At 37.5% G+C, this 13,077-nt stretch overlaps 1 protein-coding gene across 1 annotated transcript in view; it reads left to right on the top strand.

Moving 5' to 3' along the window:
* The window catches only part of LOC113236951 (cardioacceleratory peptide receptor-like), a 53,973-nt gene that overhangs the window by 27,920 nt on the left and 12,976 nt on the right, over positions 1 to 13,077 (top strand). The gene's annotated exons all lie outside the window — the stretch shown is intronic.

The raw sequence follows: 13,077 nt of genomic DNA, 5'->3' as shown, positions 1-13,077 counted from the left end.
CTATGAGAGCATTAGAAGAATGCATTTTCAATCACTGGGCTCCGCCTTGTGGCGTACAAAGTATACGATGACCTCAGTGGCGCTTAATGAGGAGGATCTGGGTTCGATTCCTGGTAGGACCAATTTAGGAAATGAACTTTTTTAAATTGGTTCTGGTGTGGACGCTTGGGAAGTGTAAATTCTGCTGCTTTGGTACTCATAGTACAGGAAATTACATTCCCTAGTTTGAGACCAAGCAATTGGTGTGATTATCTGGTACATATAGTTTAGAATGTGCTCGAAAGTCTCTCCTCGACGACACGTAGTATGACTCCAATCGACTCTAGTTAGGATGCAGCTCTGGGTGCAACCACTAGTGCTAACAAAATACCCTTTACTATGTATAGGTACTAAATAGGCACGATCTAAAGCGCTGTTTAATTTGGGAAATGAACTATAATACGGTACAAAAAACAATGGAAGTACTTAAGTTTCCATTACTATCAGAACAGCTGTCGCCATAGTTAATAAAAATACCGAGTACAATAGGCAATACAATTTTGATTTAGAACTAAAAAAAGCACCATTTAAAACTAATTGTCATAACTTAAAACAATTATACACACACCCGTACATTTAGCGGATCTTAGTTCAATCCGCAATATAATGTAGTGTTTTAACCGACTTCAAAAAAAAGGAGGATGAGCTCAATTCGACTGTGTGTTTTCTTATGTATGTTATGCGATAACTCCGGCGTTTGAGAACCTCAGTAGTGGTCACACTTAAATTTGAAGAAAATTTCATCATCGTGTAACTTTTTATTTTACGTCTAATTTGAATATCACGTTTTAGATTTTTTTCATTCCTTTCTTTTAGCTTCCGAGTGCTTTGAAGTTTATTTTGCATTCTTTTAAATTTCGTAGCTTAGTTGTGAATTTTTTTTTTATTTATTAAAAATTTGCTTTAACCTATGTTAAACTGTTACAATTTTTATATATTTAGTTGTTTCTGTTTTGTCACAGAATTAAAAAAAAATGCATTTAGTGTAACCCGTCACGTGTTGTAGAAACACTTGGTGACCCCATGTGGCTCTGTAATTTTTTTTCCAATAGAGGCTGACCGAGGCTGCACATAATCGATGTTAAACGATGTTACTTTAATTGCTAGTTTATTCCTTATTTATCGAGTTCTTAGGTTTTCGCGATTGTTATACATAGGAAATGAAACTATTTTTCCGGATTTAAATCGCGTATATTTTGTTTTTTCAAACAAACCGACGTTTTTATTCCTTATTCTTATTTATTTCAATATTACCTGTCTATATTAACTGCCTCCGTGGCCGAACGGTTACCATGCCGGACTGCCACGCAGAGGTCCGAGGTTCGATTCCCGGGCCGGGAGAAATATTTATATGGCCTATATTTATTTCTCTCGTGAGTTTGGGTGTAATTTGTGGTTGTCTATGTGTGTGTCCATGGCACCCGCGACACAGGGTTTCCCTAGCGCGGGGCTATGTTGATTGTGAGCGTTGTTATTATTATAATATAAATGTTATTATTTTCAATTCTCACTTCTTAGTTCCTCCATATGTGCCGCCGGTGCGTGTGTAGTAAGTGTAATTATTCAGAGACATTCCTCAACTTACGAAAAAAATCGAAATATCCATTAGGTCGAAAAGCAAATAACATTTCGTTAATGTTCCTAATAACATCCGTTAAAGTTATTCTAATAAATCCAATTTCGCCCTTCATTAATAGGCCGGGAATGGCCTTTGGGTAAAAAGCTAGGTTAAAGGGTGTATCTGTGTGAGATTTATGACCTGTCTGGAATTATTAGCTGAATCTGGTTGCCGGGGTAAATTATAGCACGGGCGGTTTGTAAATAGGTTGTCTTTCAGGTCTATAAGGGTGTTTAATATACATAAGTTTTAGTAAAGGTCAGCCTTGAACAAGTCTTGTACGGTCTTTGCAACCAAATTACTAATTAATAATTAAGATAATGGTATACCTACTGTGTGAGTTTTGGGTGATGTCAAATTTTACGATCATTTCGGTATATTAAGCCACACTAGCGAGCTGTAACAGAAATCGGTGCATGTTATGTTACCAAAAATCATAGCGTGTTTCACGCGTACACACTAGAACATAGAACAGTATATAGAGCAGAGGAGCTTAGTCAGCGTGACACGTGTGCCGGTTCACCATGTTCCCTTTGTAAAATGCCTTATTTGGCATTTTGTAGTGCAAAAATGATGATAATGTAATCGCACCTGTAATATTATCCACTGTGGTGTTTCTTCATTAAGTCTTATTTTATTTTATTCTAATAATTTTTTTACTTCCTGTTCACCGTAATAGATTTTTTGTAATAAGAAACTGTAGTAAACCGCTGCAACATCTCCACTTTTTTTTTGGACAAGAATACAAGAATATAAGAATACAAGATATTTATTCGCATTAGAAAAATGTAGTTTACAATGGTGTTATAGTATATTATTATTAGATCGTACATTTCACCAAAACTTGGCATGCGAATATTTTACACAATTCTTATTTCAATCACGCACAGTGGTTAAATTTTACATTTTATGTTATCAATTAAAAATCATTTATATTGTAGTAGCATTGTGTAACTAACAAATTATGTAATTTTATTTTAAATTGCCTACAATTTAGTTCTTTAACTGCGTCTGGTATTTTATTAAATAATTTAGGTGCCAATATAAACATCGTTCTATTGTAAAATTCCAAGGTGGGGCGTTGTTTTGGCCGTATTTCTATTTTGTTCCTTGTTTTCCTGGGATGTCTGGTTTTTTAAAGTTGCCTGGACAATGTTAATCATTCGTCGTCTTACAATCTTTCGATATTGCCGCTACATGGCAGCACATTGAATGAAATTTCGTAAAACGTCGTAACTTGAAATAATAGGTTTTGAACTTTAAACGATATGCCACCTGGCTAAAGTTTAAATTATATTTAGAGAAGAAACTATTATCGATCATTAGTTAGAACGAGTTTTGGCGACAACGATTTTGATAGTAATCGAGACTTAAGGACGAACTCTTTCACAAGAAGCTCTAATACTAAGTAAAAACCTTTTTAACCGACTTCAAAAAAGGAGGAGGTTCTCAATTCGACTGTATGTTCTTTTTTTTTGTATGTATGTTACGCGATAACTCCGGTATTTGTGAACCGATTTTCATGACTCTTTTTTTGTTGGAAAGGGGGTACTTCCATAGTGGTCCCATTTCATTTTGAAGAAAATCATCCACCTCGAAGGGTGGCTGTTAACGCATGAATATTCATTTTTATAAATAGCGCCTAACTTTAATTTAGGAGCAATTACTTTAATGGTTGATTTTGCTATTTCTCCAATTCAAGGCGTTTTTCTCTCAATATACTTTGAGTAGTGTCGTAGTGAGAACCTATTTTTATTATCTCCAGTGTCAAGTCCTGTATAGTGGCGAACTAGGGGATATTTCAATAAAACTTAGCAAATAGACGTAATTCCACTTACTTTTGAGGTCGGTTTTTTTAGTGCTCTGTACTGAGATTATGTTATTATGATACAGATTCCACCTACTGTACAATATCATAAGGTAAAGGCGAGGTCAGTGGCGCTTAAGTTTTGTAATGTTCCTTATAAAAATATTCATAAGCGAATACATACATAGAAGTCTGACGACTTCGGTGTAGCATTGTATGAAAGGTCACTCGTGTTAACATATTCAGTGCTTTCGTGAGATTCCGTAGAGCTTCTTTTCTGTTTAGAGTAGCAACGGCTTCATTCGAGAGCTATGTGCCCGCCCTCAGACACATTTATAGATAGATGTCTATGAACCCGCGTGACAGCGACGACACCCATGTACAACCGTTCCCTTAAGATTGCCATTAAGATTAAATTGATTGCACAAATTTATTTGAATGTTTTTTAGAAATTTCTTGAACTCTCTCAAAAAAAAATTCACTAAAATAAATGAATAAAACATCATAATATTAATTACAATCAATATTAAGGAGTTGTTATTATAATACTGTAAAAACATAAGTACTTGTCCAGAAGGAGCGAATTCGCCGCAAATATCACGCGAGCGGCGTGGTATTGGACGCTTATACATCGCGTCCACAAGCATCTCGCGAGTTTAAAATTCACTCGTATCGCGTGCAATTCGAGACTTCGTCATTAGACGACACTTCGACACTAGAAGCTCCTTGGTTAAGTCCAGTTCACGCACGAACTTCGGAGCGAGGATACGAATCTAGGGAAACGCAGCGGCAAAATTTTATTACGGAAATGTTTATATATAAAATAGAAGAAAGACCGGCAATATGGGATCTTCTGAGCCCTTCGGCCGCGTACGAAACTAGTGGTTCGAAACCAGATGCGAAGATAACATAGATGTTTTGTACGATACCAGTTGTGAACGAAGACTTTTTGAGTACGCCAATAGAATTTTAAAACTCGAAAAATATCATATTGTCTTTCCATAGAAGTCGACCATTTTGTCCTTCATGGAAGTCGACCCTCTTCCATAAAATAATAAGCTAATATGTCCCTTGTATTTCGAAACCTTACACCTGATCTAATTGTAGTAGTGCGTAGGTCATCCAGATGTGTTTGTACAATATACCTTCAAATCTGCAGCCATCTTTTAATCTGACGTAATTGTTATCTTCATTTGAGTGGTCTCTCACTTCTGGACGCAAAATTCGCAGCGAATTCGGTACTTAACGAGGTTTTACCCGCCCTGAAAACTTCCTCGTTATTGAGTTAATAATATTATAAAAATAGTTATAAATGAAAAAAATATCGGTGACCTGTCACATTTAGCAACACCTGCGTGTCCATGTTTACAAACGTATTTCGATATGACAAGAAAACCATTAGTTAACGAGGAGTTACTTTGATGTTTACGCTTTTGTAAAAACTCTCGTGTCAACACGGCTATAATAAATGGTTTAATAAAATATTATTAGGAAAACATTTTGTTCAAACTAACTAGAGCATCTACTGTTGAAATCTTGTATATATGTACATAAAAACTCGATATGGAGTAAAAAAAGACAATCTTCAGTTTACTGCAATAATAATTTAGCTGTGTCTATTCTTTGTAATGACCGTTATGCACTAGCAGCTGAGCTACTGCTGCCGCCAAGCAGTAATATGAGCATTACTACGTTCCGGTTTTTATGCGTAAAAGTGAAATTACAGGCACATGGCTCTTATGAACATAAGTCACAGGGTAACTGGCGCAGTGGTAGTGACCCTCCAAGTGGTACTCCAGCCTATCGTTTACTACCAGGAGCACGACTTGTTCGCCCCGTCACCCTTTCACATTAACAAGTGCGGTAATAGGTGTGTCCTTTATTGGATTTTTTTTGGGATATTAAATTGTTCGATGCCAATTAAAAGTCAAAGTCGAAGTCCAGTATCATATTTATCCATAGGTAAAATATATTTACACTAAAACGTCCCTTGTAAGCTAATGCTCGTTCACTATGCTGACTTCCCTGAGAAGAACGAGCAACTCTAAAAAAACTCTAGGTATTGCTCATTTCAAATATGCTTAAATGTTATGGAATACAACACACAACACTTTGAATCAAATTTGTGTGGAATCTAGAGCCATGTCGTTTTTCTACACATCTGTATCTAACACGTAGTCTTAAATTTTGTTATATGACTTTTCTATCTTTAATGATGGTTTTAAACTTAGGAAATGATATCCTTAATATTGCTTCGGACTCTTATTGTAAAAACGTATACAGTTCCCCATAAAAGAGTCGTTTACCTTAGTTAAACGAAATCGTAGTACCACGAGTTTGGACTTTGCTCTAAGGTTAACTATGGATATCTTCTTAATGACATTTTGCATATTTTTATTCAAATGTTTTGATTCTATTCCCATGAGTCTCAGTGATTCCACAACAAGTCAGGTGGACAGGACAGTGACACGGTGACCGTGTTTGCTTGCCAAACAAACCGAAATAGTCGGCATTAGTAAACATTATCGGGTTCCCGACGTTTACATAAACGTCGTCACGTTTATCAAAATATCTTACTTTCCTTGAAAAAATATGGTTATCTGCGAGAATGATTTTTGTCTTTTAGAATTACATACTTTGTATGTGAGATATAGGACAGAAAAACAAGACGCGGTGATGATAGATGGAGTACAGCGACACCCGAATGGTAACCAAGTAGCAGTTACAGAAACTTGGGACAAACTGCCACTACATGAGCCCGCCCATTGGACCACTAGTGGCGGCCACTAAACGCTTCCATAAGTTAGTCAAGAGTTCGTCCAGGGTAGTACTGCCACGACTACAGGGGTAAGGGCGCTGGTGAAATTACAGGCACGTGGGACTTGTCAACAAAGCTCTAAGTGGCACTGTAACCATTCCATTGCATTACCATCAGGTGCACGACTTGTGCGTCCCATCTCTCGATGGTATAAAAAAAACGGACGAGATTTTTTTTATACATTTTGTATGGCATCGGCGCAAAGTGAGCGTTCGAGTGGCCACATTCGAGCCACAAGCTGGCCCGCGCTCGCTGCTTCCGTCGCTCGCCTCCCGCGCACACTTGGTCACAGTCACCGGGCAGCGTCCCCGCCCGCATTGGTGTCGTTTTGGCGACTTAGTCACTAAATGTAGGGAATTTTATGAATGTCTACTGAGTAAAAATCTAGTTTTAGCGAGAAATAAATGTGTAATTGTTGTAGCGTATTTTTGAACCGTAATTTTTTTGAATATAAAAATCATGACTTGTCAAACAAAGCAAATTTAAAGTCGAATTCGGTAAAATGGACGATTTCTAGCCACACTCGTGGCCGGTGGCCGAATCCAGTCGCTAGTGGTTGCGACTGATGGCCGCGTCTAGTGGCTTGATTTAGCCACGTGAGTGCGTTTAGTTATCGCGTCTAGTGGCCGCGATTACCGGCCCAGTGGGCGGGGGCAAATAAACTATATAAGAACGCCTGTTCTTGTTCATGTCACCTTTTCCATCAAAACAAGGAAAAATACTGACACATGAAGAGGCTGTATGAAGTGGAACCTTTGCCTACCCAAATAAATGGCGGAAATGTATAAAAAAATTACGAAAATATTTACAAGTTTCATTTCGCTATAACTTCGTTATGATAGAGGTACAATTTTTTTAAGAATAAGTACTATTAAATAGTAAATAGTACAATTTTAGTACATTTTTTTGGTACCAAATATGTCAGGATTCGTTAAGATGCACACGGCACTCAAAAAACTCAACATATTTTGTCTTATTTCTCAGAAACTAACCCGAAGATCGAGCTGGAGTTTCCTTTACTTCAGAGTACTATTAATGTACACATTTTTGGTATAAGAAATTTTTATAGTTACTAAATAAATACTGGTAATCGGAGGTACCTTTAACATTGCTATAACTTCGTTCTGATGGAGGTACAATTTTTTTAAACAGAGGTACTAAATAGTATAAATTAGGTAATTTTTTTGGTACCAAATTTCTCACCGTTCCGAGCCTTCGGCCATTATTGTTGCGCGTACCAATTCATATGCATTCCGAATCTAAAGACCAGCTGTCAAAATCACCGTCATAATTAAGCTGGCTTGAGTATAATGCATATGGCAAATAAAATGCACTATTGACATCTGTTTCCCGCTACAATTTAGAGCTATCTAAAGCGAAAGTGAGTAAGCATTTTTTTACAGCCAGCCATCGAGAATATCAAAACAGCCGCAATGATGATTTACAAAAAAATATTATTGTCTTTGGTACTTAAGAAAGCAATCTATCAATTCCGAAAAACTGTTTTAAAAATAGTTCACAGACAGACGGCGAAGAATTTATCCCGTTTTCGGTGAAGGTAAACAACTTTAAAACAACCACTAAAGGTTGTAAACCTTCCAATAAATGGGGAAAAAAATAAATATTTCCCCTATTTTTTAGTAGCAGTCAAGTACCTAGTGAAAGAGTTCGCCCAGGGAGGTTACTGCCACCTTACCTATTTTTGCCGCTATGCAGTAATGTGAACATTATTGCATTCCGGTTTTAAACGGTAGGGGTGCTGGTGAAATTTATAGGTTAATGGGGCTTATCAAGTTGTGTCTCAGGGTGACTGTCGCAGTAAAGCTCTGAGTGGCACTGCAGCTGTTATGGACAGGCGTGTAGGTTACCATCAGGCGCACGACTTGTTCGACCCGTCATTTGATATTATAAAAAAAATATTTAAAATACCCACTGTGTTTTTTTTTTACATACTCTTGTATCTGAGAGAACCAAATGTGGTTTGAGAACTTCAGATACATCATTAAATTGCTTTGCAGATATCGATATCACTGAAAAGTTTAGTAGCGTAGAGCTTTCTTGTGAAAGAGTTCATCCAGAGAAGTACTGCTGTTAAAAGGAGAATACTAATAATTATCACTAATTTCGGGTTTGTTACCTCGGTATGACCTCTTTTTATTTTCCCAATATTTCGGAACGGTTGCACGCTCCATGGTCACGGGTTGACTGGACGGCGGCAGATGACAGCTTTAAGAGCAGATATATCTGTCTACCCTCTTGCGCTGTCGACGACTACTACCTTCATCACGATTTGTTGTGGCGTTACCATTGTCACTCACTTTTTTCACACCAACTACACTCACTGTATCCACACGCGAAACTGCACGCACTAAGGTCCGAATTCCATGAACTGGACAGTTTAAAACCATCATCACGGTTAAATGTTTTGTACTTCGTGATCTCGATGGCTTCTTGTACCAACCGTTGTATGTAGTGACGTTCTGTCGACAGTACCGTCGTACAGTATGTTATAAATAGAATTTATGTCATGTAAAATATGCTAAATTGTCATACTGTCTAGCCAAATAGATTCCTAAACGCATGGATTTTATTGATAATAAGTTATGTTATGTCATTTTTATGTGAAAACTTGGAAAGTAGGTTTAACTATTTTGGTCACTTAGCCTTATTGGTGGAGATCGTAAATTTTTTATAGTTCTATCAATTTTTGTCAAGTCATTGCCCTTGAGGACATTAAAAGTTGTGTAGTAATAATTCGGACGGCAAATTTGATTCATCATCATAATTTCTATCTATAAACTTTCCTTTGGTCAGAGACCTCTAATTTTTCTCTTGTGAATAAAAAATACTTATTGCCAATTAAATTTAATTTGAAATTTGTCACGACTTTTTTACGATACCCAGTGACGAGCGAACAAGTCGTGCGGTATGACGTGACACGCCTGTCAGAGCCTTAAATTGCAAGGGGCAGTGCCACGAGCCCGTCACCATGAGACACAAGTTGACAAATCCCACGTGGCTGTAATTTCACCAACAGTCTTAATGTAATGCTATCCCAATGCGGATTGCGGACTTCTAACACAATGGTGGTCTAAGACATGCGGCCATCACAATGTCTTCCTTCACCCATAGGCCTTGCCCTGAAGAAGCTAATTCGCCGCTAATCGGCTCGTGTGCATTTATACACGCGTCGGCGAGGTGCTAGGCGCCTATACATCGCGTCCACAAGCATCGCGCGAGTTTAAAATTCAGGCGTAAATTGCGTGCTGTACGCCAGACTAGAGACTCGCGCGCATGACTAGCGCGAGTCGAGACACTAGAGACTCCTTGGTTACGTGGATATCATATCCCAAAATACACGCCTATCTGTTACAGTTGCATTGTCACTCAGAACTTTAAATCGCAAAAATTTGAGAGTCACTGCCAATACACCCGTCATTCTGAGACATAAATTGACAGTCTCATGTGCCTGTAATTCCACTAGCACCCTTACCCTTCAAAACCGGAACACAGTAATGCTGACATTACTGCTTGGTGGCAGAAATAGGTGGCAGTCCCTGAACGAACTCTTTCACGACGAGCTCTACTGCTACCAATTCTACTCTACTTCTTTTTTATCTATAAACAATCCCGTAATAAAGTTTTGCCGCTCCATTTCCCTGGATACATGCACTGAAGTTCGCGCGTAAACTGGATGTAACCAAGGAGTTTCTAGTATCTCGACTCGAGCGCATGACGAAGTCTAGCGTATTGCACGCAATTTACGCGCGAATTTTGAACTCGATATTTATAAGCGTCCAGCACCTCGGCGACGAAAAGATTTGCGGCGAATTCGCTTCTTCTGGACAAGGACATAGCGGGATATGTTGCTATTAAACGGCCACATAATGAAAAATAAGTTTGACAAACCCCAGGTCCTTACAAAAGACGTCCGTTATCAACCAGGATGCTGCGAGAGGCCATTGAAATTAAAAAACATCCTAATTTCAACAGGGAAGATGGTTTCTCCTTACCACCACTTTGGGATCCAATGTTTCCTCTGATGAAGAATCCCAAACAGACGTGAGACTGCAGTACTAATTAATATGTTTTAATTTATTCTAATTTATGTTATTAATTAATAATAAATTCATTCAATCAATAAAAAAATATTTGTAAAACGTAATTTGGCGTAAATTGGAATGTTTTTTTGTAAAATTATAAATAAGGTATTGAATTAATAACTTTTGTAAGTATAGTGAAAAAATAGGGTGGTTTGCATTAATATTAGACATAACTAGTTGATGACTGTACCACCTCAGTGAACCGTGACCATGGGACCTGTAAAGGGCCCGACACGTTAGTTTGTTTGACAAAACAAATATACGCGATTGAAATCCGGTAAAATAGTTTCATTTCAAATGTGTAACAATTGCGAAAACCTAAGAACTCGATATCCACAAAATGTCTGTAACTTATAAATTAACAACGATTCTATATGTAATGCAGAGGTATATCTAAACATTCTTTGAGTTTATTAATAAACTGTTTACAAATTGATTCATGCTATCTCTTCAATATTTTTTTTAAATTACGGCGTATTGGAACCTCCATAATAAAATTTGATTCGTGCCTACCCTTCAAAGGTTTGTTAACCGCAATTAAACCTTAAACGTCTGTTTGCTTAACCTCTTAATGTTAATCTGTTACCTACATTTCTATATATACATTGCCTTTTAATCTGAAAATTGCTTTTAAAGCGTAATTTATACAGGGTATTTAAATTTTTATTGAATTGATATTCAATTATTTTTATGTGAAATTACTCCACTAGTTTGATATAATTATTAATACAAAGATCGAACATTCAGAAAAAAATCCTCCGATCCGGCCGGAAAGTCGTTCAAAAACCAAACACAAAGATACGACGCAAGCACATAAAAAAATTCGTGAGGTCCCGTGGTTCGTTCCGTGGCTTAGTTGGTATGGCATCTGCCACGGTATGCTAGAAGACGTCGGTTCGAATCCGGCCGGATCTTTGTATTAATGATTATACAGGGTAATTTTAAAAATGCTAACGACCTCGCAAGACTACACTATTAACATCATAAACAACAACTTTTCATGATTTTTTACAAAACATAATAAATTTACCAAAAATAAAGTTTTAAGCTTTTGTTGTACTATGTGACACTTTTTATATCTCTATGTGGTAGTAAGTTTATACGTGCATGGGTCTTCCCCGACTACCACATCTCTGGTCCTACATTTTGCATCGGACTGGTATTTAGGCTAGCGCTTACCTCTGTTACCGTACAGAGTTATCATCGTTTCGTGCGAGGTTTACAAATAACCCTGTATACTCTGAACTAAAATGTTTTGAAAATATTTTTTTATGGTCTCGCGTGACTCTAGAGTGTTACTGTTCTTTAATGCTGGGATTTAGAGTTTTCAAATTAGCATTTTGACGGCTGCTAGTAATTTGAAATTTAACTTGTAAGGGTAATAAGTCGAATATTAGTAATTGTACTCACGTAACGTGAGCTCGAAATAACCTAGATTTCTTTAAACAGCTTAAACCGCACCTTTGGTTTTAGTTATTAATTTATTTATATTCAGATTACAAAGACCCAAAAATATACCTGTAACGATCACAACTTTAACACGCTAGTTTAGTTTCGTTCCGTCGCGTCACCCGCTAGATGGCATTAGTTGTACTCTGAAACGCGCTATCGTTTTGTAAACTCCAATAGTATAAGTAAACGTAAATAAAAAAATTGTTAATCTAACTACGACTCCTTCAGGGAACTCCCCACCGCGTACGTAGAACCCCTCGGCCAAGCGAAGTCCTCAACGACCCTGTAGACATGGGGAATAGCGTTACATTTCTATCGCCGTGACTATCGTTCCGGTTCCAAAAAAGTCACAGTGATAAATCATCGTGATTTTGTCACAACTGTTACTTCCGTGACCTTGTCACGCCTATAACTTACATCACGATATACGGTTTTAGCCAGCAGCTTCTTTCTAATACTTATAGCCGTTTTTTATAGAATGATTTAAGTTTTTACTCCCTTTGTAATAAGTTTCAATTCCATTCAAAAAGTTGATTGTGTATTTAATGTAATTTTGTTTGTTACTTATTTAATGCGAATCTTTGGATTGTTAAAAACAGCAATAAAGTGTAATGTAATTATATTTCTAGTAGAATACACAAAGTAGATTATACATAACTATAAAATACCAAGTCTTCCTATAATAAAAGAAATATACAAAAATATTTTACTTTGTTCATAAATAGGTTTATAATAACTGCTGCAGATTTTTTTCATCCGTCTTTTCTAGTAGTAATAAGCATTTACGACCCTTGTGAGTGAGCAAAGAAAGTCATCCTATTTCATTCACTCCCATCGCCGAAATGGCCCGATTTGAAGAGAACTACAACGAGTGGCGCGCTCAGTCACCACGGAACGGAGATCGCGCATTGTATCAAATACGTATGTCGTGATGTGAGTGACGGGGATAGCTATTGGAACGGAGGAACACCTATGTGACTTTGGAACGTCGTTCCTTCGGAACGAGTCACAGTGACACTGTTTGACAGCGGATCATCGTGATTTTTTCATCGTGACGTTATTTATCACCCACCTCTACGACCCTGCCGACCCTATCACTCTCGCCACTTTGAAGGCCAACCAGATCGCTAATCAGTCCCTCTCCTCACGCACCAACCGTCGCAGAGCCCCTCATTTCAGCAAGTACAGTGGTATATTCTCTCCCACAGCACGCCCTTCTGGCGGAACTCTATATACAGTA

Source organism: Hyposmocoma kahamanoa, unplaced genomic scaffold, assembly GCF_003589595.1.
Source record: "Hyposmocoma kahamanoa isolate Upper Pololo Valley unplaced genomic scaffold, ASM358959v1 92, whole genome shotgun sequence".
Taxonomy (NCBI): Eukaryota; Metazoa; Arthropoda; class Insecta; order Lepidoptera; family Cosmopterigidae; genus Hyposmocoma; species Hyposmocoma kahamanoa.
The sequence above is the reverse complement of the archived record's forward strand: the minus strand, read 5'-3'. Positions and strand labels throughout refer to the sequence as shown.